At 39.7% G+C, this 25714-nt stretch overlaps 1 protein-coding gene across 4 annotated transcripts in view; it reads left to right on the forward strand.

The window, feature by feature from the left end:
* The first annotated feature begins 5594 nt into the window (after positions 1-5594).
* Positions 5595-25714, forward strand: part of klf12b (Kruppel-like factor 12b) — a 113897-nt gene continuing 93777 nt past the window's right edge. For 2 of the 4 annotated variants that reach the window (XM_029125846.2, XM_029125844.2), the window contains exon 1: positions 5595-5781. The gene's annotated coding sequence lies outside the window, so the exon portion shown is untranslated. Of the gene's footprint in view, positions 5782-15304; positions 15461-25714 lie in introns of those variants that run through there. The other 2 variants (XM_034286708.1, XM_029125848.2) reach the window with 1 other exon arrangement.

A 25714-nucleotide genomic window follows, 5' to 3' on the forward strand; every position in this document is an offset into this window, starting at 1 on the left:
TTGACTGTCAGTTAGTGGCACATGTTGCCATGGAAGAGTGCTGGAGAAAGAAGCATGTCCTTCACGGGGGATTATGTCATGGTCTGCAATGTGCAGCATACCTGTCAAGCACCTCAATCATAGATTTTGCTCCAACTCTTTTTTCTATTTTCCATCTGTTACTTCTCTTCCCCCTCTCTAAGTCCTACAGTATACAGCTCTGGAAAAAAATTAAGACACCACTGCATTCTGTATTCTGAGTTCTGCTATTTCTCACTCTCTCTGTTTCTTTCGATCCATCTCTGTATTTATTCCTTTCACTGTTATTGCCCCCTGTTATGTCTCCCCTGCTCGCTTCTCTCACTTTCTATGAACCCCCCTTTAACCATTTCCGTCAGACCTGGCTTCATCCCACTGCCTTTCTCTCAGGGCATTGTGTAGGAGTCTTGCCCAGTCGGAGTGGCCTCGGGAGAGGCCCTCATGGCTGTGGTCTTTCATAAGCTCTGCTGGGGAGCTAGGAAGAGGGCTGGGAGCCCTGGCTCTGGTCCACCACCCGTCCATCCCACCTCCCCCCACATCTGCCGGCAACCACCCCCGCCTCCAACCATCTTCTCCGACCCCAATCCTCCCAAACACCCTCTATCTCCTTCAATCTCCCTGACCAACTCCCCTCCCCCTCCTCACTCACCTCCTTTCCCAACATCTCACTGGAATTTCCACCTGTAACCCCTCTCCTTCCAATTCTACACATCCACATCATCAGAGATGGAAAAAGATACATCAACATGGATTTTAAAATAAAATACCAAATACCTTAATTTTAAATGTATGAAAATAAACTACAAAATACAGCAGCTATGTAACAAAATAAACTACTGTATTTTTGTATTAAAATACTAAAATACTTTTACAGGTGAGGATGAAATCACTTTGCAAACCTTCCATCTATTGGCCTATTTCATCTGTCCCTCAGTTGATTAAGTAGAAAATGTTTCATTGCAACAGCTTTACTCTGCCTAACGAGTCATGCGATAAATCTGACATATGCAATCAGTTAACAGATCGAATATTCACACATCCCTGTGATCACCCAGATGAAGTAGTGTGTATGGCCCCCACGTGCCTGTATGCACTCCCAACAACATCTGGGCATGCTCCTGATGAGATGGCAGGTGGTGTCCTGGGGGATTTCCACCCAGACCTGGATCAAGGCATCAGTAAGCTCCTGGACAGTCTCTGGCGCTACTTGGTGGCGTCGGATGCACCGATACATAACATCCCAGAGGTTCTCAATTGGATTCAGGTCTGGGGAATGTGAGGGTCAGTCAATGGCATCAATATCTTCGTCATCTCGGAACAGCCTACACACTCTGGCCACATGAAGCCGGACTTTGTCCTGCACCAGTGGGAATCCAGGGCCCACTGCACCAGCGTAAGGTCTGACGATGGGTCTGAGGATTTCATCCCGGTACCCAACAGCAGTCAGGGTACCATTGGCTAGCATGTGGATGTCTGCAACCCTCCAAGGATATGCCTTCCCAGACCATCACTGACTGCCAAACCGGTCATGCTGGATGATGTTGCAGGCAGCATAACGTTCACCACGGCGTCTCCAGACTCTTTCACGTCTGTCATATGTTTTCAGTGTGAACCTGCTCTCATCTGTGAAGAGAACGGGGCGCCAACGGTGGACCAGACAATTTTGGTGTTCTCTGGCGAATGCCAGTCAAGCTGCATGGTGCTGAGCTGTGAGCACAGGTCCCAATAGAGGATGTCGGGCCCTCAAGCCACCCTCATAGGTCTGTTTCTAACAGTCTGTATCTGACAGTTTGGTCAGAAACATGCACAGCAGCACCCTGCTGGAGGTCATTTTGTAGGGCTCTTACAGTTCCTCCTCGCACAAAGGAGCAGATACCGGTCCTGCTGCTGGGTTAATGCTCTTCTACGGCCCTGTCCAGCACTCCTTGTGTAATCTCCTGGTATCTCCTCTATGCTCTTGAGACTGTACTGGGAGACACAGCAAACCTTCTTGCGATGGCATGTATCCTAGAGGAGATGGACTACCTGGGCAACCTGAATAGGTTGCAGGTACCGCCTCATGCTACCAGTAGTGACAAGGACACTAGCAAAATGCAAAACTAGAGAAGAATCAGTCAGGAAGGATAAGGAGAGAGCAATTTTCTGTGGCCACCACCTGCAAAACCATTCCTTTTTTGGGGGTTGTCTTGCTTGTTTGCACCAAAACAGGTGGCATTTATTCACAATTGCTTATGCTTCCTAACTGGACAGATTGATATCCCATGAAGTTTAATTTACTTGGTGTTATACTGTGATGATTATGTGTTCCCTTTATTTCTTTGAGCAGTGTATAATAATAAATTGTGTCAGGCAGTCAGTGCATTTTGCATAGAGGACGGGGCATGTCTAATCACTGCCCAACCCTCCCCACAAAGAAAAAAAATGTAGAAATGTATATGTGCTTGTAGAGTCGATTGATAAGCGTTGATCTGTGATGATTGAAACGTGTTGACTATGATGATCAGACCAGGTCGAATTCATATACAATCAGCTGTGTATATGGGGAAACTAAACTGAGGGGGCATGACTTTCTACCTGAGGGGGCAATGCCCCCTTTTGCGGCCCCGTGGAACCGGGCCTGCAATTAATATACAATAATTTAGCAATCAATTAATTATTTATTAATAATTGGACACCTATTTGGAAGTTGAATACAAAAATTTTAGCACTTTTTCAACAATTATTAAATGATCAATATGATTTAATTTTAAATATAGCCAGATTTTAAACTGAATCAAAAAGTAGCAACAGAACTTGTCAAGGAGTATTAACCCAGCTCCAACCACTGAATCTGTTGAAAGCCTAAGAATATAGGTATAGAAGACACAAACACAATAATAGTGTAGTAAAAACATTTACTTAAACTCAAATAAAGAATACTACAATAGAGAATACTACAGACCAGGTATTCCAAAACAGTTCAAAAGTTTTACCAAAAATATGTTCTTATGTCTGAGTGTGGGTGAGAGAGTAGGCGTGTGTTTGAGTGTTATTGACAATAAGGCACACATGTGCATTTAACAAGTTACACCATATTGTGGCATTACAATGTAATATTGTACAATACTGAAAGGCTTTTTTCTTTTGTGCACAACCGACAAAACTTAACAAGGGCAGTAAGTAGCAAGCTAATGTTAACTGTAAGGGTGGCTACTTGGGTCAAATAGTTAGTTAGAACATTACATAAATTGGTAAACGATTTAGCCTAGGCTACTAAAAGGAACATCAAAACTTAACATGAACTGATAATTTTTTTAGCAATTTATGCAAAAAATCCATGGAAAGCTAGCAACCTACATGTTTCTCACCTTGAACTTCTTCGGGTATGGATACATTTTCTGTTCTGATCTCAACAAGTCTGGGCAAATTACTGAGTAGAGATAGCAATTTTATGATGTCACCATGTACACTCTCACAAAGTCTTTTACAGTATTTTTAAACTACAAAATACAAAACACTTAAGTATTTTGATACAAAAAACGATGCCATTTTCATAAACACTATCAAATACAAATGACAAAATACTATTATGTATTTGAAATACATAATAAATACATTTACCACTTTCTATATCATTATGCCCATCTCCTTCCTCACTTTCTCAATGTCCCTGTGCATATGCCAGGGGTTCCTTTTGAGCCTTTGTGTGTGTGTATTGGCAGAGTCTGGTCCCCAAACCCAGCAACTTACATTAGCTTACTAGAGATGTCATTATTTGGTGAGCTCACCAACAATCACGGCAGGCTGGCAGCCACAGCTGCTTTACAGCCTTAAAGAAAGGACCGTCAGGCATCGTTAACTATGAAGTCACTCAGATCATACAATTCAGTAGCTGGAATAAATTAGGCCACAAATATGGAATATTCAAGTGCTACATTTTCTTGTGGATTATTTTGGTATCATGACAATGGGTCTTACCACTGTACATCCTCTTTTGTGAACTCAGTTATAAATACCTATTTTATTATACAATAAAAACATTGACACATTGAACGTACATGTTGGAAGCATTGTACTGTTTAGTTCAGCTAATTATCAGAGACTCTTGAATGAGCATAATGGATCTTTAATAGTCTTTAACAGTCTTTAATACTCAAGATTATCGATGTGTCCAATGGGAAATAGAGAGACTCTGTCAATTATGAATCTTAACATGATATCTAATTATTAAGTGAAGTCATTAATTTTGTAATATTAGCGTGTCTGTGGATTTTATGTGGATTTTTTATGTTGACAATGGCACTGTAGGCTACTGCTGAAAATCCTTGTTGTAAAGCGAACTGTAGGAAACACCTTCCAGTAATTATAACCCATTACAATTAACTTGACCCACAGAGAGCATCGTTCCTTCCGTCCGTCCATCCCCTCTCCCTCCATCTGTCACCTAGCTCCCTCTATCCATCTTTGAATCTCTTCTTGCACTCTATCCATCCATTACCCTCTCTCTCATCCATCCTACGTTTAATTAATTCAGCCTAACCCTTACATCACCAACTGTTCCTGACGTTCTTCCTCTCCTTCCATCTATCTGCCTCCTAACTCTCTCCATCCATCATGCATTTCTATCCTTTCATCCATTTCCTGTTCCCGCCATTCTTCCACTTCCATCCATCCTTATCCATTGATCCATTTCCGCTATTCATGTGTAGACTATTATTGAGTGACGGAAAGAGTGTTAAGTGAAAAGAACCAATATCTACAGTAAAACAGGGTGAATATTTAGTAGGGAGCAGGTGGACCAATCTCACTACTACATTGCAATATTTTTTCTAACAAGCTCTCTCGCTCACATTCTCTTAATGTATGAAGTGTATGTGTGTGAGCTTGTGTGTGTATTAAGCATGAGAGTAGGCTAGTCTGTGATCCTATAGTGGTAATGGCTAATGCTCTAGCTAGCTGCAGGGTCTATCAGCCATGCAAATGAGCCCTGGTTCTTTTACCTTAATTAACAGTCCCAGGGGAGAGACTGCGAGTGGTGAAGCTCCCTTTATCTCCAATCTTCCACTTTCCAGTCTGCAGTGACAGGCATCGCAAAGCACATTTAAAATAAATTTTGGTCATTAAGCAGACCTTCTTAACCCTAATTGCTCATGTACTGAATTCACTTGGGATAAGTGACTTGCTTAAGGCCACAATACAGATTTTCGGTTAATGGATTAGAAGCAGTGACATTACTGTTCATTGGCAATCGCCCTAACAACTAAGACTAACACAATCATACCGTATTTTGAAAGCAGATGTTTGTACCAATAATGTACTTCATTGTGCTCAGAAAGTTGTAGAAGAGAGGGCAAATAACAGTGTTCATCCTCATTCTGAGAGAGTGAGAGTAAGACCATAACAGCGAAAGCAAGTGAGAAAAAGAATGACTGCCTGCCAGAGTGGACCACAGACGTGTCGGAAACCTCCCGCGAAGGGCCCCGTGTAATTCGATGCACGCTGTTCGAGCTTAGAGTATATTGTCTTCCCCTTGCTTATGAAGCCTCCACCCACTGGCCCACCCTACATTTAGCTGATCATGTGACGCGGGCCGGCTGGCTAAGTCATTTGCAAGTACAACAGTTCTCTGTGCGGCTCCCCATTCATTTCCTGAGAACTGCGAGAGCTCAGCGGCTGAGAGACAGAAGGGGAGGGAGCTCCACACAGAGTGAGAGAGGAGCAAGAGAGCAAGAGAGGACTGGAGAAGGGAAAACTGTTTTCTACTGCTCTGCAGCTTCTGACAAGGTCTGTGCATATTTCTCCTCCTTCTGTTGTTCTTATGCTGTGTTTTTCATTTGTCATGTTAGTGTGTGTGTGTGTGTCTGTGTGTGTGTGTGTGTGTGTGTATCGTTGTGTGTAAGAGAATGTGGTTTAGCTGTCATTGCTGTGACAAGGGGTATGACAACTGCTGGTCACCTAGCGACCTACCGCACACTAGCTGATCGGTGTCCGTGCGTGTCTTTGTTTTTCAGTTAGGAGAAAATTGAAACAGGAGCCTATAGCACTGGACTCAGTGCTAGGACTTGCAACACCTATTTTTGGTGTGAATGCACAAGCTGTCATAACACAAGAGGATAACAGTGAGGAGTAACTGTATACGTTATCAGCATCATAGCCATAGGTTGTGGTGGTCTTTAAAAATTTTTTCATTTCACGTTTTATGGCAATGCTTTTGCTTTTTAACGCAAAAGTTGTTTATGATTGAATTATTTATTTTACTATCTTTTGTGTTGGACAATCATGATATTATTTTGTGTTTGGTAAATTAGCGGGTGATATTAGGGTACGAGTAGCTATTGACCAGTGGCTGGAGAAACAGTGCAGGTCTTGCCTGAAAAAGTTGCTTAGTTGTCAAAGCTGGAATGCGATAGCTGCTTATGTTTTTTCTGTGATTATGTGTAAGTTTGTGTTTATCTTTGTATGACAGCCTTGTTTGCCTCCCGTAGCAGCAGCAGAGACATAAAGAGAGACATGTCTGTGAGCAATGGGTTAAACATTGAGAGGCTCGGGTAGCGGAGGAAGGACACCGAGGGGGAGGTGTGTGAGCGCGTGTGTGTATATGTGTGTTGCGGGTGTTACATGGGTGGTGTCTTGGATGTCATCAGCAGTGGCTCTCTCTTCTATAACGGTAATAGTCATTGGTATTGATGGGTAGCTGTCACTGTACTCAGAGACTCAGACAACCCAGGAAGGACTATGGGAGTCTGGCTCAGTGAGGGCTGTGGTGGGGGTGGCTGGAGGCGGGCCCATGCCTGTTCTTTTCAATTACAGGCGACCGGGCCAAAGCTGACAGCAAAGGCATTTGTACACTGGGGTTGGGGGGTGGGGTGAGGCAGGCAGAGGAGGAGGGCCGCAGGGGACTGAGGAGGGAGGGAGAGAGAGATGGGGGAGGAGAAGAGACTCTGGCCCCTGTTCCTGGATCTGATGTGGAAACTAAGCGCTGACCTCTGTGACTTTACCCCTGTGTTGGAAAGAGGCCCGCCACAACTTTAACACTGTGACAGCCGTAGTGTGTGTTTGTGAGTGTGTGTTTGTGTGTGTGTGTGTGTGTGTGGTAGGGTACTATGGAGGAGAGGGGTACAAGCACACCCCCTGCTTCTCAAGGGTATTCAGGAAGCCAGATTAGTGCCCATTTAAACACTCACTTTTAATCCATTTATCCTGGGCCCCTTTTGCTCAGCAATAGTGCAGAGTAATTCTTTATGCCTTATCATTTACACAATACATATATATCAAATTCATTTAAAATAATGATATTTGTACATACAACATATATTAAAATGTTTAAAAATTTACATTTAAACACAATTTGGTCCAGATTTAGCATAAGACTAAACCTAAAAGGATACCCAAAGAAATTTTTTAATGAATTTAACTAATTTTAGTTGTGGAAAAGGCTGATTTGCTGTCTGGGTTGGTAAACCAAAGGCTGGTTTCATATCCACAAAAGGTTTAATCAGCGTCTGTGAAATCAGCCCCAAAAGTGTGTATATCACTCTTAATTACAGAATTGTATGAAAGTTAGACATAGATCCCATTAAATGATTTGGAGAAAACCCTATAAACACTTTGAACTTGATGACAAAAGTTGAAATGCATGCTACTTAACTGTCTTACATTCACTTAAAAAAAAAATCCAAGGGGTTAAACATCTATGGGTGAAAACATAAGCAAACGTCTAGAGGTGATGGACGACAAATTTAGCATGGGCTCTGCAAAGGATGTGAAGATAAGAATGGCCCATGCAGGGTTAAGTTAGGGTTGGTTATTGAAGGTAGACTCAGCAAAATGACGTACGGCATTTTAGTGGGTCAATTTTAGTAACAACTATTGAGAAGGAAGTCTTGCATCGTGCTCATCTCTATCTTCTATGCTTCTTGTGGGAACGTCATTTTGCTAAGTCTACTTTTAAGGTTAGAATTGGTCAGTTGGGTATTAATTATGAATGTTTAAGGTTTATAGTTTGGAAAAAATTTTAAACAAATCTCCTTAGATTTGATGTTCTAACCTTTGAGTCAAAGACAGTGGCTAAAATGTTACCATGCCATGCTTTAGGAAACCCCAAGTCAAAATATCTGAGAATATGTAAATGTATTTTGAAATGAAAAGTGATGCAGATTCTGATTCAAATGTAGTTGTGCACACGACTGTCCCTAGTGGCTAGTTTTCAAATAATATGTGGAAGTGTTCCACACCTTGACAAATGTCTAATATGAATGTGGATCTATGATGATTTGTCTCAAATTAGTTTTCTGACTATTTGACCAAAGTTATAATCCCACCAGTGTTATAAACCTGTACCATCAACCTAGGACATTTAAATTTCCTTCCTGGGGCTGCTATCAGTAGTTCCAAAGGAGATAGATAGATAGCCATCTGCCTTTGTAATCAATTAAGATGGAGCAATCAGTAACAGGCAGTCTATCTGTCTGGTAACCAGTGGGCCTAGTTTGTCAGTTAAGTCAGTAGCAAAATGTTTGTCACCAATCAAGACCTAGTCTGTCTAATCAATTAAAAAGAGCCAATCAGCAATGGACCACAATCTAACCAATCAGTATCTGACCAATTGGTTCAAAGTCAAATTATAATTGCTTAACAGGATCCTGCCACATAATTTGTCTGATATCTAGAGAAATATCAGTGACAAATGTGATAATTTGTGGACAGATGGAAAATTATGAAATGCTACATATTATTCAAAAATATTTTTTTTCAGACTGGAAATTGGAATGTCTCAAACACCAGAATAAGGAAGACAAAGCACAAGTATTTATTATTTATTTTAATATTAAATAAAGTAAAAAAGTGTATATATTGTAACGTTAATATACTGACCTAATTCAATAGCAGAGAACTCTCCAAAAATGCAATCTTGATTCATTGTTCTGTATAGTTTGTAGATGATCTCATTTGGATGCAGTAAGTATCCTGCTTGTCTGAGCCAATTGGGCCAGGGGGTTAGGGCCGAGGCAATAGGGGAGTGCACTCTCACCTAGAGTGCATTGGTGATTAGCCCTGGCTTGTCCCCATCTGTGTGTGTGATGGCCCTTGGTGTGTGTCTGTCTCTGGAGCTGTCAGACCAAGCTATTTACCAGGACAGGACAGAAGCCTCATATTTGACACAAACAACGTAAAGATTCCAGCAACTCGCACACACACGCACTCCCTCCAGCAACACATAAACACACTTTGTCACTGATTTCCCAATGGAACCAGCAAAGCTATAACACATCTACTACATATACACATTTTAAACAGTTGGATCTTGTGTGATACAAATTGCTGGTGAGAGGTTACACAATCGGTGAAAGGGTGGGATTTTTGTGTTTGATTGATGGATTGACTTGTTTGTACAGACCGTTGATTGATGCGATTTAGTGAAAGGAGGTTGAAATCAGAAATACATCAGCAAATCTGAAATTGATTACGGTTGAACACCTCTTGAAGGAAGTCTAATTGGATGTTTGTATAACATTGATGTATTAAGTGGTTCAGAATGTTTCATTGAGAAAGGTAGGAGAATTCATTCATACCTTTGGAAACAGGTTGCATTAATTTCCTATTCATCACAGGTTATTTATCCCCAATCGGAAACCTAGAAATATTTAGAGTATACACACATCCATTTTAGTAAAAGGTTTTACAATGTAATGTAAGAATGATATATATGATATATAAACATACAATCTGAAATTAGTTTGTGTAGGTGTGTGTTTATATAAAGGCTATGTTCAGTCCCTCCTCATTTCGACATTCATTAAGTTGACAAAATGTTCTATCTCCGTGTCCACTTGTATATTTAATCTTTGACCTTTGTGTCCAGCCCACTTTTGTGTACTGAAGCTGTAGGGTGTGTGTGTTTGTGTGTGTTTGTCTGCAAACACCCACGCCCGAGGACAAAGAAGGCGATTCTGGTTATAGTTGTTGACACAAATAGTAATATTATCATCACCTGAAACCATTGACAAAGAGATTATTTAGATTCTAAATGTTTAGATTCTGAAACTTTCTGGGTCAGTGTGTTTGCTATGAGCTATTGGACTAAGGAAGCTTGAGAAAAGTGAGTGCACTTGTTGTGCAATCAGACAACCCTGTTTTTCTGAAGAAAGAGTGAAAACGCATTATAGAACACTGCAACAGATTGCTGCATAGTGACAGTCAAGGACAAACAACAGTGTACATCAAAATGAAAGAAGCCAAGATTGATTGTCGCAGTGTAGACATGGAATAGAAATAACTTACAAAAGAAATTCAGCCACTCTGTGAAAAACAGAAGAACAAAAGGACAAACTCTGTTGGACAAAATATATTTATACCTAGATAGACCTGGGGGAAGAACTTAGCACATTCTAAAAATAGCCACTGTGTTTTCCAAACATCTGTGTGGTTTTAGATAGAGGCTTACTCGTTTGTAGAGATGTATCATCTGACTGACAGTAAATCTTTTCCAAATCTTATTCAGTTCCTTTCCATCTAGTTGAGGCTTTAACATCATCAAATCTAGGCAATATCATTGTCCTGAATAAGGCTCCTTGGAATGGCCTGGGTGATAACCTGGTGCGAATTACTAGAAATGTTGGCAACCATGGAATTAAATAAAAAAGATTGTTTTTTCCCTTTCTTTTTAACTTTCTCTATCATATATACAAAAATTTGAATAGGACTAGTTCTCTATGGTCCTTCTAAGATACTACAGCTTTACACATAAAGCACATCTATTGCCTAGTATAGCCTTGTGCCCAAATGCTGTACAGATCAGTGTGAACTCACTTTCCAGTTGTAGGTCAAGCGTTAGGGGTGGAAAATTATGCAAACAACATGTGGAATCCATTAGGAAAGCCTTTGGCATTCCAGAACCCAGAGCTGGTGTGCATCCCAAATGTGATCCTAGTCCCAGAGTATGCACTACTGTAGACACGAGCCCTATAAACCTTAGTCAAAAATAGTGCACTGTGAAGGGAATAAGGTACTTTTTGGGTTGCATGATAGGTTCAGTTTTAACAGGTCGACAGCCATGTTAATATATGTTCATGTTATGGACCATAACTCCTTCAATTAGTCCGCTAAGCCACAGTGATTAGCATTGACTGTGATAGTTGATAATGAACTGAGAGTAAGAATTGTTAAAGAAAAGCGGGAGTGTTTTGTATTTTTGTGTGTATATGTGCAACAGGAGAGCAAAAGACTGAAAGTTGGATGGATAAAGCAAAAGCAGGATATTTAGACCTAACCAATTCATGAAAAATAAATTAATAATAATAATGAATCATTTTGCACATTAGAAATAATACACCCAAAAGAAAGCAAATTGTAATGCTACCTGACACTATACAGAGTTCACAGTAACAGAATACCAGAACACTGTGACTGATCCAAAATGATGAGAACTGTTTATGTACAAGCATGGCCTTGATAGATTCTGCATAGGGCAGACCAGGCTCTCAATTGAAGATTGGTGAACAAGGTGAAAACTGAGACAAAATAATGCAGTTTACCATCACAGATTTGTGACCTGCTGCAATACAAAATTGACAACCAGGGAAACACTAGAGAGAAAGTGCGAGAGAGAGAGAAACCAAAAGAAACACAGATTATGGTTTTATTAAGTGGCAAGTGTGCTGGAATAGTCTAAAGTTTGGGGGGAACAATTTTTCCCAGATTTTTTGAAATACAGTAGCCACAGTAAGATTTTATATAATGAGTGTGTCAGTGAATAGGAATGTTTTACTTGGTGCAATACTGTATGTTTCCATGCACTGTGTGTGTGCATGTGTGTGTGTGTATATGCATGTCTGTGTGTACATGCATGTCTGTGTGTGTGCAAGTAAGGAGGTTTTTAATGTGTCAGCGTAAATGCTGAGGTCTATATCCTTACTATTCTGAGGGCTCCCTCATAAGACCGTGCAAATAGTAGTGTGTGTGTGCGCGTGTGTGCACTGGTGTGTGTCGGAGAGAGTGAATGTGCTTACCTGAGTAAGCATTTGACTGTAATTGTCTGTATGTGTCTTAATATCTAGTTGCTGTGGATAATAAACCCTTCTTTCACACTTCAGCAATAATCTATAATATATAACTGTTCATAACTTTCGCACATACTTGAGTGTTTGCCTGTGTGTTTACAAGCTAGGTCAGTGTTACAGTGTGTTACATGCACAGCGGATGGTTTCTTTGTGTGTTTCTTTGTCTGTGCGTGCACATTCTGTGGTTATCTTTCAGTCCATGTGCTATAGTATAAACTTGATGGGCCGTTGTGTGAGTGTGTGCATGTACATTCTTTTACACACAAGAAGAGAGATTTGGTACATACACACACTGAGGGAAAGCACGCCCTGAGGGAAATAAGGTAGTAGCCATTTCTAAGATGCCCCCCATTAGTACGATTGTACACCCATCCGAGAGAGGGTGAGAGGAAAAGAAAAAGAGAGCTCTGCCTCTCTTCTTCACTGGCCCTCTGTCACCCTAGGTCCAGCCTACAAGAGCAATCGCTCCACTAAGCTGCATTAACTTATTCGTTAAGTACCATATACCATTATACAGTATTAATGTCTAACATACTATGTGGTTACATTAAAAACACATTTACTTACAATGGTTATGGGTCATCAAAGGGGCCTTCTATCACATTACCTATATATGTGAAATGTAGTATTGATAACATCTACAATGTTATTTGACAGCCCTGGTATTTCAATGAATAGACTCATTTAAATGTGTAGTTGCAGACGATCACCTAGACTTCGTATGAAGTTTGTATACATTTTCCCTTCATATATTTCCTTCATACCGCTAAGTTGAAATGAAAAAAGCCAGTGAGATTTCACACTTTCACTTTCCATGGGCTTTGCTATCACACAAGCAATCAATGGCAACAAAGCAGGGGGGCGACCTATGTCAATTTTCATAAAAAGCTGTCATAACACTTCTCCAAACAACTCAGCTTGCTCAAGAAAGTAATGAGGAAACGAGTCGATCACTCAAATGCAATGCCAGGTGGGGAAAGAGCTTCATAAAGTAACTTAAAAGGAACAGGACTTTCACTTGTTCATCTCATTAGTTCATAAACCCCATCAAAAACATTACACATTACTAAATACTAGGGGTGTAACGGCACAGTTCAGTATGTATCAAAACCTTTAAGTCACGTTCAGCACGATTTCCGAACAGTGGAAAAAAACTGGCAAAATATGCTAAACTATAAGCTAGCAACCAGTAACCAAAAGCTCAGGTTAGCAAGACTAAGAATAATGTCAAACTCTGAGTTTGCACTTTTTGGAACTTGTAATTCTATTTTTCATATTACTATTCGGAACGTCATTCTTTATCAGGCATTGGTGCGGAACCACTTTCTGAACGGTGAGTAATTGCAAAATGCTGTAATAGTTTTTTTTACTGAAAAAAATCCAACCTACTGCATGCTTTAAATACAGTGGCAATGGGCAAAGTTTATAACTTAGAAATGAAAAACATAACATATATTTTAATTTTTGTTTCTTTCCACTTTACCCAAATCATAGTGAACGTCACTTAAAAGTTTCGGTACGTACCGAACCGCGACTTCTGCATACCGTTACACCCCTACTAAATACTCATGAAAGCTATCTGATTATAAAATGTGTTACTGTCTCACACTAGTGAAATGTGAAATATCTGAAGCCATGTTGTGACTTTTGCACTCCTGCAATACAGATGCATCTGCAATACATTTATATACTGGGACAATTAAGACTGATTTGAATTTAACTGGAATCTGACTTTTGCCAAGGAGCTACTTTAGTTGATGCAGCTTAAGCCCTCTGCAGAGAGAGAGACAGGGAAAGAGAAAGAGTGAGGGGGGAGACAAGTGGAGCAAGACAGGGGAGAGAGAGGTGGAGAATGGGAAAGAGAGGGAGAGAGACTGGAACAAAGTGAGGGAGTGCGACAGTGAGGTATACAGGGATAGAGAGAGGTGGAAAGAGGAAGAGGGAAAGGGTGCAGAACATTTGGATGAGTGGTGAAGAGAGGTTGGGGAAAGAGGGGTACAGTGTAAAAGGGAGAGAGGAAGGGTAAATAAGTCAGTGGAGTCATTAAGTGCATTACCTATTGATCTGTGAGAAATTTGACTAACGCATGCGCGCACACAGACACACACATTGTCTACCCATTTATTTCCACTCACATCTGTGTGTGTGTTGGGGGTTGGTAAACAGAGGTAAGTCTTTTTCAACATGCTTGACCATTAAGTCGTGGCTAAGCAATAAAAAGGAACATTCTACTTTCAGTGGAAGTGAAACCCGTTTGCCATATAAGTCATGATCCCTTCAGTGGGTAGTTTTTCAAAATGGGTACCAAAAAAGTTCTGGGGATGTCCTAATTACCCTTTTTTGTTTGCCGATATAATTTATTTTCAATTGTGACTCATTACAATAATTGTTTTTAAAGCTGTTTTAAGTTTTGTCTTCAGAACTGCCATGAGCACAGTTTGTTTTGCTGTTTCACCGCCAGATCTGAGGAACATGATGCAATCTGACATTAGGCGGCTCTGTTTACCTCTTTCAGGAGTACTGTGTGTGTCTGTGTGGGTGTGTGTCTGCTTGCTGAGAGTTTTCACTCAATGGTTAAACAGGTCTCCCATGGTGCTACTTGGCGTGAAGTGTGTGTGTACAGCGTGGTGTGTTTGTGTCTCAATGTGTTTGTTGAGCATTGTGCACATTGTTCTACTCACCCAGGGGGACTCTGATGTCTAGAGACAGCAGCATGTGGGAGCTCTGTGTGTGTGTGTGTGCCCATGGATGTAACACAGGACAGGGTAGGTGCAGGCAGGGGTCACAGGAGTGTATGCATAGCAGACATTTAGATATGGAACCAAAGCGGGTGGAGGGGGGTGTGCAAGGAAGACAGACTTTACAAGAAGTGGGTAAAACCTCTAACGCAAACATTCAGACATGACAGAAAATCCGCATGCGCATTCACGCTCTAAAAACAAAAACCCCCACACAAATATATACACACACACACACAGACACAAACACACAGAGGACAGAACCCAGTTGACTCCTACTTTCAGTCTGACTGTGTTACCTCAAAGCTGAAGAGGAGTTCTTTATTTCCCACAGTTTGACGAGACATGTGAGACAGAGATGGTTAGATGCATTGTCTATAAGCAGCCCTGTTACTGTACAGTATGACCTTTTAAGGTAGAAGATAACTTTTGCTTGTTACTTATTTTATTTTACTTTGAACATAAATAGTTTTTTCATGCATGGATATCTCGCATGCAGTGAATGACTGGCTGAGAAGACATGTTGTTTGTGGAGTGAGTAGTAATCAAAAGGCAGTCAGCGTCTAAAACCAGCTAGACAATGTGCAGAGACACACTAATGACAACATTGCCATACTTGGATTAGAATTTCAACAGCAGACCCTCGGCTTGGACTTCTGATTAGAGGTGTGTTGGTGTGTGTGAGTGGCTGTGTGTTCATGCCTTTGTGTGTGTGTTTTTGTCCATTTGCACACAGTGGACTTGAGCTGCATCCGGCGACCTCATCAACCTCATCATGGTAGCATGACTGACACAGGATCCCCCTTGCAGAAATAGACTAGACCCAAGGGCAATCCACTGGGATGTAGGGACTTCCGTCCTGAAGTGTGTGTTTGTGTGCGTGTGTGTGTGTGTGTGTGCAGGTGTTCATGTTTTACAAACCTGGTTGGCACAAAAAAATCCCCACTAGCATAATAAAACTAGGAATGATGAGTTCAGTTGAGGGTAACAGATACAATTTTTGAAAGAAAAGCAAATTCCTTGTCCATTATAATTACATCAAAATGATCAGAAATACAGTGTAGACATTGTTAATTTTCAAAGTAAAATCTACAGCCTGTAATCAAACCCACAAACACTGGTGCTTCAGATATTCAACTAATCTAAAGTTCATTGCTTCTTTAATCAGCACAACAGTTTTCAGCAGCGCTAACATAATCACAAAAGGGTTTTATAATGATCAATTAGTCTTTTAAAATGATAAACACAATGTGCAATTAGAACACAGGAGTGATGGTTGCTGATAATAGGCCTCTGTACGCCTATGTAGATATTCCATTGAAAATCAGCTGTTTCCAGCTACAATAGTCATTTACCACATTAACAATATCTACACTGTATTTCTGATCAATTTGGTGTTATTGGACAAAAACTTTACCTTTTCTTTCAAAAACAAGGACATTTCTATGTGACCCCCAACCTTTGAATGGTAGTGTAGATATTATCACTCTAAAAATGTAGACCCTGCCTTGGGGTGTTAATGTATGTGTGCAATCTAACCTGACCTGTCTAGCCTGTCATCATCATGATCAAATTAAGTTTTTCATCTTTGATGTGGTGCATTTCGTTCTCTTTTTAAATCTCAACTTTATTTGACCAGACCAGTCGGTGGAGAACTTCTGATTTACAGTGATAGCAATCTGGGAAATTTTAAGGCTTTATACCTCCAATATTGTGTTTTAAAATCTTTTATTACGTTTCATCAAATAGGTTTGAAATTAAGAGACTATTTCTGCTCCCAATAGTTATTGCATTACTGTATGTGGTGTCTGTTGTATATTGTTACATATTATACCATTCAATATGTAACCTTCACAACCTTGCTTCATTTAGGCAGAGCAGTCTGCAGTTACATTCCAACGTCCATTCCAGTACACTACTTTGAATTCATGCTCATTGCTAGTATAATGCAAGTATGTGTAATGTAATGGCAACTTTAGAATGATGGATACTGGAATGTAGGGTTGGGCTGTAATGTATGTTTATGTTTGTTCCTCTCAGCGCTGACCTTTATGCCCCTCCTTGGTCCGATTGTCTGCTCTACCTAAGTGCTGTGTTGTTAGTTATTGGTGAAGGCTTTCTCATACACCAAAAGGGGAGGTCAACTTGACGAGTGTTTCTAACACTGTGGTTTAGAAATGTATGTTTTGATGCATCTTTGTTGTGATGCTCCTTTGGTGGGGGAGGCTAGATAAGTAATGCAGTGAAAATACAGTATGTTAAACTACCTGGCCAAAAAGTCTAGAAGTCACATTTTAAATGTGGATTTGTGCCCCTAACCTTTCATTTAACAGAAGGTTTTAAACCAAACATGAAAGGAAGTTGGTTTGGCAGGGTGGTTAGGTGAGCGTACAGTTGTGCTCAAATGTTTGCATACCCTGTCAGAAATTGTACAATTTTGGCAGTGATTTTTAAAATATGACCTCTTTTATTTAAGGATTGTGATCATATGATGCCATTTATTATCACATAGTTGTTTGGCTCCTTTTTAAATCAGAATGATAACAGAAATCACCCAAATGGCCCTGATCAAAAGTTTACAAACTAAACTTTTGGCCTTGTTACACACAGAAGGTGACAAATATCTGTGACTTTTTAAATTGCAATTAGTATCTGTGTATACATAGTAAATTAGTATGTTAGTAAATTACTTATTAAAAAGTTCAGGGTTCTCTTGATACCAGGCCAAAGTCAGGTAGACCTAGAAAGATTTCAGCCAAAACTGACAGAAGAATTGTTCTGGATACAAAGTAAAACCCACACGTAACCTCAGGAGAAATACTGGCTGCTCTGGAAAAAGACGGTGTAGATGTTTCAAGGAGCACAATACAACGATACTTGAATAAAAATTAACTGCATGGTTAAGTTGCCAGAAAGCCTTTACTGTGCCAATGCCACAAAAAAGCCTGGTTAGAATATGCCCAACAACACCTTGAAACGCCTCACAGCTTCTGGCACACTGTAATTTGGAGTGAAGAGACCAAAATAGAGCTTCATGGTCACAACCATAAATACTGTTTGGAGAGGGGTCAACAAGGCTTATATTGAACAGAATACCATCCCCACTGTGATGCGTGGTGGTGGCTCACTGATGTTTTGGGGGTGTGTGAGCTCTAAAGGCACGGGGAATCTTGTGAAAATGTATGGTAAGATGAATGCAGCATGTTATCAGAAAATACTGGCAGACAATTTGCATTCTTCTGCATGAAAGCTGCGCATTGGACGCTCTGGGACAAGGCCAATTTGACCCTCCAGTGGCTACAGCAGAAAGTTTCTGGAGTGGCCATCACTGTCTCCTGACCTTAATATAATCGAGTCACTCTGGGGTGATCTCAAACCTGCGGTTCATGCAAGACTTTGCATGACTTGGAGGCATTTTGCCAAGAAGAATGGGCAACTATACCACCTGCAAGAATTCGGGGCCTCATAGACAAGTATTACAAAAGATTGCACGCTGTTATTGATGCTAAAGGGGGCAATACACAATATTAAGAACTAAGGGTATGCAAAATTTGGAACAGGGGTCAGTTAATTTGTTTTGCCATGTTTTGTTTTATAATTGTGCCATTCTGTTATAACCTACATTTGAACGTGAATCCCATAAGAAATAAAAGACATGTGTTTTGCCTGCTCACTCAAGTTTTCTTTACAAAGGATACATATATTACCAATTCTCCAAGGGTATGCAAACTTTTGAGCACAATTGTAACATGAACGTCCAGCTACCAAAAGCTTGTGCTTTACAGTCATAACATGGCACAACTTGGAATTGTTCCCACATATTGCATATGCATGCAACATTTTACAAACCCGATTCTAAAAAAGTTGGGACACTGTACAATTGTGAATAAAAACAGAATGCAATGATGTGGAAGTTTCAAATTTCAATATTTTATTCAGAATACAACATAGATGACATATCAAATGTTTAAACTGAGAAAATGTATCACTTTAAGGGAAAAATAAGTTGATTTAAAATTTCATGGCATCAACACATCTCAAAAAAGTTGGGACAGGGCCATGTTTACCACTGTGTGCCATCCCCTCTTCTTTTTATAACAGACTGCAAACGTCTGGGGACTGAGGAGACAAGTTGCTCAAGTTTATGAATAGGAATGTTGTCCCATTCTTGTCTAATACAGGCGCACCTTCCTCTTTATGATGCGCCAAATGTTTTCTATGGGTGATCTGGACTGCAGACTGGCCATTTCAGTACCCGGATCCTTCTTCTATGCAGCCATGACATTGTAATTGATGCAGTATGTGGTCTGGCATTGTCATGTTGGAAAATGCAAGGTCTTCCCTGAAAGAGACGACGTCTGGATGGGAGCATATGTTGTTCTAGAACTTGGATATAACTGTCAGCATTGATGGTGCCTTTCCAGATGTGTAGGCTGCCCATGCCACACGCACTCATGCAACCCCATACCATCAGAGATGCAGGCTTCTGAACTGAGTGCTGATAACAACTTGGGTTGTCCTTGTCCTCTTTAGTTCGGATGATATGGCGTTTTCCAAAATGAACTTCAAATTTTTATTTATCTGACCACAGAACAATTTTCCACTTTGCCACAGTCCATTTTAAATGTTCCTTGGCCCAGAGAAAACGCCTGCGCTTCTGGATCCTGTTTAGATACGGCATCTTTTTTGACCTATAGAGTTTTAGCCGGCAACGGATTGTGGATTGTGTTCACCGACAATGTTTTCTGGAAGTATTCCCTGAGCCCATGTTGTGATTTCCATTACAGTATCATTCCTGTATGTGATGCAGTGCCGTCTGAGGGCCCAAAGATCACGGGCATCCAGTATGGTTTTCCGGCCTTGACCCTTACGCACAGAGATTGTTCCAAATTCTCTGAATCTTTGGATGATATTATGCACTGTAGATGATGATAACTTCAAACTCTTTGCAATTTTTCTCTGAGAAACTCCTTTCTGATATTGCTCCACTATTTTTCGCCGCAGCATTGGGGGAATTGGTGATCATCTGCCCATCTTGATTCTGAGAGACACTGCCACTCTGAGAGGCTCTTTTTATACCCAATTATTTTATTGCCAATTCACAAAATAAGTAGCACATTTGTCTCACTTGTCTCATGTCTCACTTTCAACATTCGTTATGTTATCTATATTCTATTGTGAATTAAATATAAGTTTATGAGATTTGTAAATTATTCCATTCCTTTTTTACTCACAATTTGTACAGTGTCCCAACTTTTTTGGAATCGGGTTTGTACAAATCAGAATTCATAATACATCATATAAATTGAAATGTCATGAAAAATGTGATATGTCATTTTAGGATGAAAGAATTATACAGTAAAGTAATTGGTGGATGCAAATTCAGGTTTGCTATGTTATTTTGACCCAGGTTGCAATAAGAGAGAGCTTGGGTCTTGTGTTAGAAGAATGTTCTCACAGTCTTAAGTTATTTCTTGTTAAAGTAAACATGTACATCATTTTTTCTGTCCGTGAAAGAGATTTGTGCTCTGTGACAAAGGCATGGATTTTGGTGTTTTAAGGTAAAGTAGATGTTGAGTTTATTCACAACCAGAGTTTGAAGTCTTTTAGAGATTCTCAGTGTACAGTTATTTCCACAAATGGAACCGGCTAATAGTGATAATAATACATTATTATATTTTTAATGCACTTTATAATTAAATTATAATTAATAATCTCAAAGTGCATTAAATAAAAAAAAAACAATAACAGATTAATACAAATACAACTAAACAAAAAGACAATAGACATAATATACACATATCATTTATATGGACATGAGACAACAGGACTTACACAGCAGACACTGCAAGGGACATGGGAAACAAGGATCACAGCAAAAAAGACTTCCTACAGAAAAAGGTATTCAAGCCCATTCTACTTTAAATGACCCCAGGGTCTGTGGTGTCTTCAAGTGGTCCAGGGGGGCATTGCAGAAGCCAGATCCATCAAAGAATGTGGCTTGTTCCTAGAGGCCAGGAGCAGAAGGCAATCACTTTACCTAGGGGTTATGGAGGGAGTTCAGTTCTTTGAGGTATTGAGTAGTAGAGCCATAATTACACTGGAATGTCAGCAGCACTGTTTGGAATTATTCACAGAATGAGACAGGGAGCCAGTACAGAGTTGCCAGAATGATGATGTGATGGTATTTCTGCACTCTCGTCAGGATGTTGGCAGTTTTGGATGTATTTGAGGTTGTTTCATGTGGCTGAGGTTGCGGCAAAATCAAGATCCACAAACAGATCCTTCTGAGAAACCCCAGGTAATTTGGATGTTCCAGCTCTTGTTATATCTAGCAATACTAAGTCAATCCACTCTGAGAGTTAGATGTCTTACGAGGTTGGCGTTATTAACAGGGTGAAACACTGCACTCAAGTCAAGGAGGTTCAGGAGAAAGACTACATCAGACACTGTCATTGGAGATACTGATTAAAGCTGGCAATAAAATATGGTGTAGCTAACTTTTGTTTAAATAAATAAATTACGAATATGTTACACTGCTCTTCCATGTCTCAAAGATTGACGTGGTTGGAGTAAAATTTTAACTGTGCCATTTTCTGTGCATCAAAGTATGCTGGAAAGACTGGAGTTTCAGAAAAGCGTGCCAGGATGTGTTTGGTGGATTTCAATTCTGGAGTAAAGCAGGGAGCTGAGCAAGCAAAAGTGACGTCTCATGTTTTCATGCGCAGGAATTGATAATAAAACACCTCTCCACGAGAAAGAGACAGGTACAAGATGATGTTCTGAAAGGTTGGCTTAGTCAATGTTTTCCACTTCCACATATATCTGTAACACTTGGACATTTGTTAGAGGTGGAAGGAATGTTAAGTCCAGGTCAACTATTTTGTGGAAACACACCGAGTTTATAGACCTGCATGTTGTTGATGGGGTGGAGTCAGTGATGTCTCAAACTCAGCAGCAGTGTAACAGAGTGACAGAGACAGAGTGATATAGAAAGTCAATGTGAATATTGAAATCTCTTAAAACATTTTTTTTTTTTTAAATGTCATGTGTAAAAAGGCTATGGGAGGTTGATAAAAAAGATGACCATGGAGTAGAGTGGTTTTACAATGCAATATCGGGGTCAGGGGTGGGCTTCACAGTGCCTTCAGAGCTGAGTGGAGGTTTCAGTTAAGCATATGCTGTCAACCTCCATGTCTACTGTGGTCATTAAGTAGCATTATGTAGCTCCAAGTTGATAATTAAGGGTGCTGTAGATGAAATTCGAGCTGCATAGCTGCATCAAGTCTGTAATGGTCTCTGGGTACAGATGTCCACTCCTGGCCAGTAGTCTTTTTCATCCAACTCCAGAGGCCATATTACACAGCTTTCATTGGGCATCTGCACATTAGACTTCATTTTATTTAACTGATGTTGTCTATATTTGATCTTGTTGGTAAAGAATAACTAGATTTCAGTGTTCAATTGCACATAGGAAACACTATTAAAAACAATGAATTATGCATTTGCAGGAGTAAACTTCTAAGACTGCCATAGGCACCATGGCAACCATAGTGATATAATACATTGAAAATAGTGTGGTAGTCAGTATCTGGTGCTCCATACCAACTATTTTTATTGTGAATTCAGACTGTTGTTTTTATTGTAAATGTTATTTTTTGGCTCCTGACAATTGAATTGATAGAATCAATAACAATCTCCAGTGTGCTCCTGAAATGGAAGGGGGAGAAAAAACTGATGCAGGGCACTATGAGGTAGTAGCACTCTGCTCTCTTGAGTCTGGTCCAAAAATCTCCCAGAAGCATCCAAAAGACTTTGCCTGCCATGCCTGCCAAGGAAAATATGCCTTATGAAATGGAAATTCTGAGGCCATTCACAGAGTACCAGAAAAAAACAACAACATTGTAACTACAATGGTGTCCATCTGAGTACATCCAGGTCTGAGAAATGACAGAATTCATAAACATATTTGCAGTTCCATGCTGTGCACACACACACTAAATGTGAACACAAATACTGTTTCCACAAAGTAGGACTATGTGGAGAAACAATTTACAGGAGTTTGTAGAGTTGAGTTCTGTCACTGTGTTAATTGAGAGAGAGCTTTTTGACAGCCATTTTTGGTGATCTTGATGTAGGGTACTCCTGGAATATGATCATCCACAGGGAGCTAGTTAATATGGAGATTAGATTAAGCCATTATAGAGCCATTATATATCACTGTGTCCGATAACTGTGAAAAGTTGCATATCAGGATTTTGTTGAGGATTACTGTTTTTCTGAAACCATTGTTGTTTGCCAACAGATATCCCAAAACGAACAAGCAATATAGCAATATAGGTATATTTTAATATACTGCTCAAGTCGAATCGATTCCTTATTTTTTTGGAGGGTAGAGAAATGGGAAGTGAATTCTTGCATAGAAATTAACGAAAAGATATACAATAAGAGCTAAGAAGCCACCTCTCTCTCCCTCTCTCTTTCTCTCCCGCTCTGTTTCTCTACTCTCATTACATCACCACATAAGACTCCTGCTTCTGAAATGGACTGGCTGTGCTACTGATACATTCTCAGATCATTAAAACATTTGTTTTTAAACTAGCTGTCATTGTGTCAAAGACAGTATGTGTCTATTTTAACACATATGAATCAATCTTTATATATATATATATATATATATATATATATATATACAAACAAATATTTGTAATGAAGTTCAAGTTGGACAAGTTGTGGGTTTTCATTGAAAATATCAGCAGGCTTTAATTTTCCACTAACCATGGATAAATAGAATAATCAAGCTACTCAAACTTTTATTTTACACAGTGGAATTAATAGCAGAAGTTTAATATATGGCATATTAGTCGCTGAAACCTCTAAACCCCCTTTGGCTATGGTGGTGGAGGGTCTGTTGGCATGCTTCTTGGTGCTTTGAGCTTGGCTGGGCTTTGGCTTCAATCCACTGGGCTCCACTGTACCCCTCTCCCTTCATTCTTATCTGCTTTGCTTTTTCAACCACCCACAAGCTAACAGCTCTACTGTTTGTCCCCTTTTTCAAACCTCTGTCACCCTCCCTCATCCTGTTGGTCCTCTCCCTCTCTCATTCTCTCTCTCTTTTTAAAACAAAATTATCTCACAGTATTTTTGTCCAGGAAGAGGTAAGCATCTATGGCATTGGTTTTCAACCCTATTAGATGTAGAATAATTTTTTCATTAAGATTGTATAATGTTTCTGGATTGTATTGACAGTCAGCTCAACAGCTATAACAATAAATAAAAAATAAATTAAAAAAAATGAATGTACCTACATTTTACCCACCTGAATGCATGTCTAACATACACCTCAATCTAGGATGATATTTATCTTATACTGTGGTTTTGGGTGGCCTCTTCTCAGCTTAAGGTCAACATAAGACATTTCTCTTGATGGTGAACGTGTGTAGTATATGATCTATGAAGCAGCCACTAGGACAATGATTAGCCTTATTAAATTTAAATAAACTGGCAGTTTTCTAGGGCATTGGATTGTGGATGGGCTATTAGGATGCTGACTTTGCCTAGAAAGGTTGTGAGATCAAATCCTTGTAGAGACAAACTTATTCTTTAAAATATATATTTTTTAAACAATTTATGATTGATTAGTTCGATACAGTGGTGAATGATAACGGCTCAGACCATTGGACCAACCTTGAACATTGTTTAAAGATTTGCCAAGCATTTTTGAATGCCTAACCCTAAACATAACTTGAACTTAAAGACATTCCAGTGCAGCCATGCCAATTTTCATTGTATTGTTCATTCCTTAATTTTACTAATAGGGGTATTTTCTCCACAAATCAAATTGGACAATGACACAATTGTTTTTGGGCTAATTAGGAAAATATTTTTGCTTTAATTTCCGGTTCTTTTCACCTACATTGGATGAGTCATGTAGAAATTACAGCACATTTCTTATGAAAATGACAGTGGGGCCATAAAAGCTCTGTTTCAGAGACCTATGAACTACAATGCCCCTTGTTCATTGAATTGGTCACAACTGATACATTTTGTGGATAAAAACACATGAAAACATTAAGTAAACTGAAAGTTAGGCAGGGGTTTTATGGCTAAGGTTAGGGTTAAGATTAGGGTTAGTGTTATTACATTAAAACCTACGGTTTAGCATCTAATTTAACTTTAGCTTTGTTTCTTCTAAACCTGAGATTTTAATCTGACGTCTGTCATTTTTTGCACATTTTGATTTTCGATAGATTTATAAACTTTTTGCATGAGATTGTGTTGAATGGCTAGGTTACAGTTTGCTAAAGAATTACAGAAAACAGCCTGTCTAGTTCTGGAACACAGTGTTTGAGATTCACCTGTACCAGAGAGATGAAAAGAGGAAAGTATGGAGGGATAAAGAAATGGCCTATAGTACAAAGTATTCTACCTCATCTGTGAAACATGAAGATGCCACTGAAACTGGCTCCCCTGTCTTCATTGATGTGACTGCTGAATGGATGCTAAAGTGTACAGAAACAACTTCTCTGCTTAAATACAACCAAATGCCTCTAAACCCATTGAATGGCACTCTATCATGGAGCAAGCCAATGACCACAAACAAATTGCCATAGCTACCAAGGGGTTTTTCAGGCTCATAAAGTGAAACGCTCTTGACTAGCCAAGTCAATAACTCGATCTGAATCCAATTGAGCATTTCTTTCACATTGTGAAGACGAGACTGAAGGCAAAAAGGCCCCAAAAAAAGCAGTAACTGATAATGGCTGCAGTACAGACTTCAAGGAACGATAACCAGTGTCTGGGTATATGCAATCAAGTATTAAACATGACAACTTAACTGTACATAATTAATCTATCAAAATGGTTCGGTACCTTAAATTGGGAGACTACAGTATCTCACAGGAGTACACCCCTTCACAT

This window comes from Esox lucius, chromosome 16, assembly GCF_011004845.1.
Source record: "Esox lucius isolate fEsoLuc1 chromosome 16, fEsoLuc1.pri, whole genome shotgun sequence".
Lineage (NCBI taxonomy): Eukaryota > Metazoa > Chordata > Actinopteri > Esociformes > Esocidae > Esox > Esox lucius.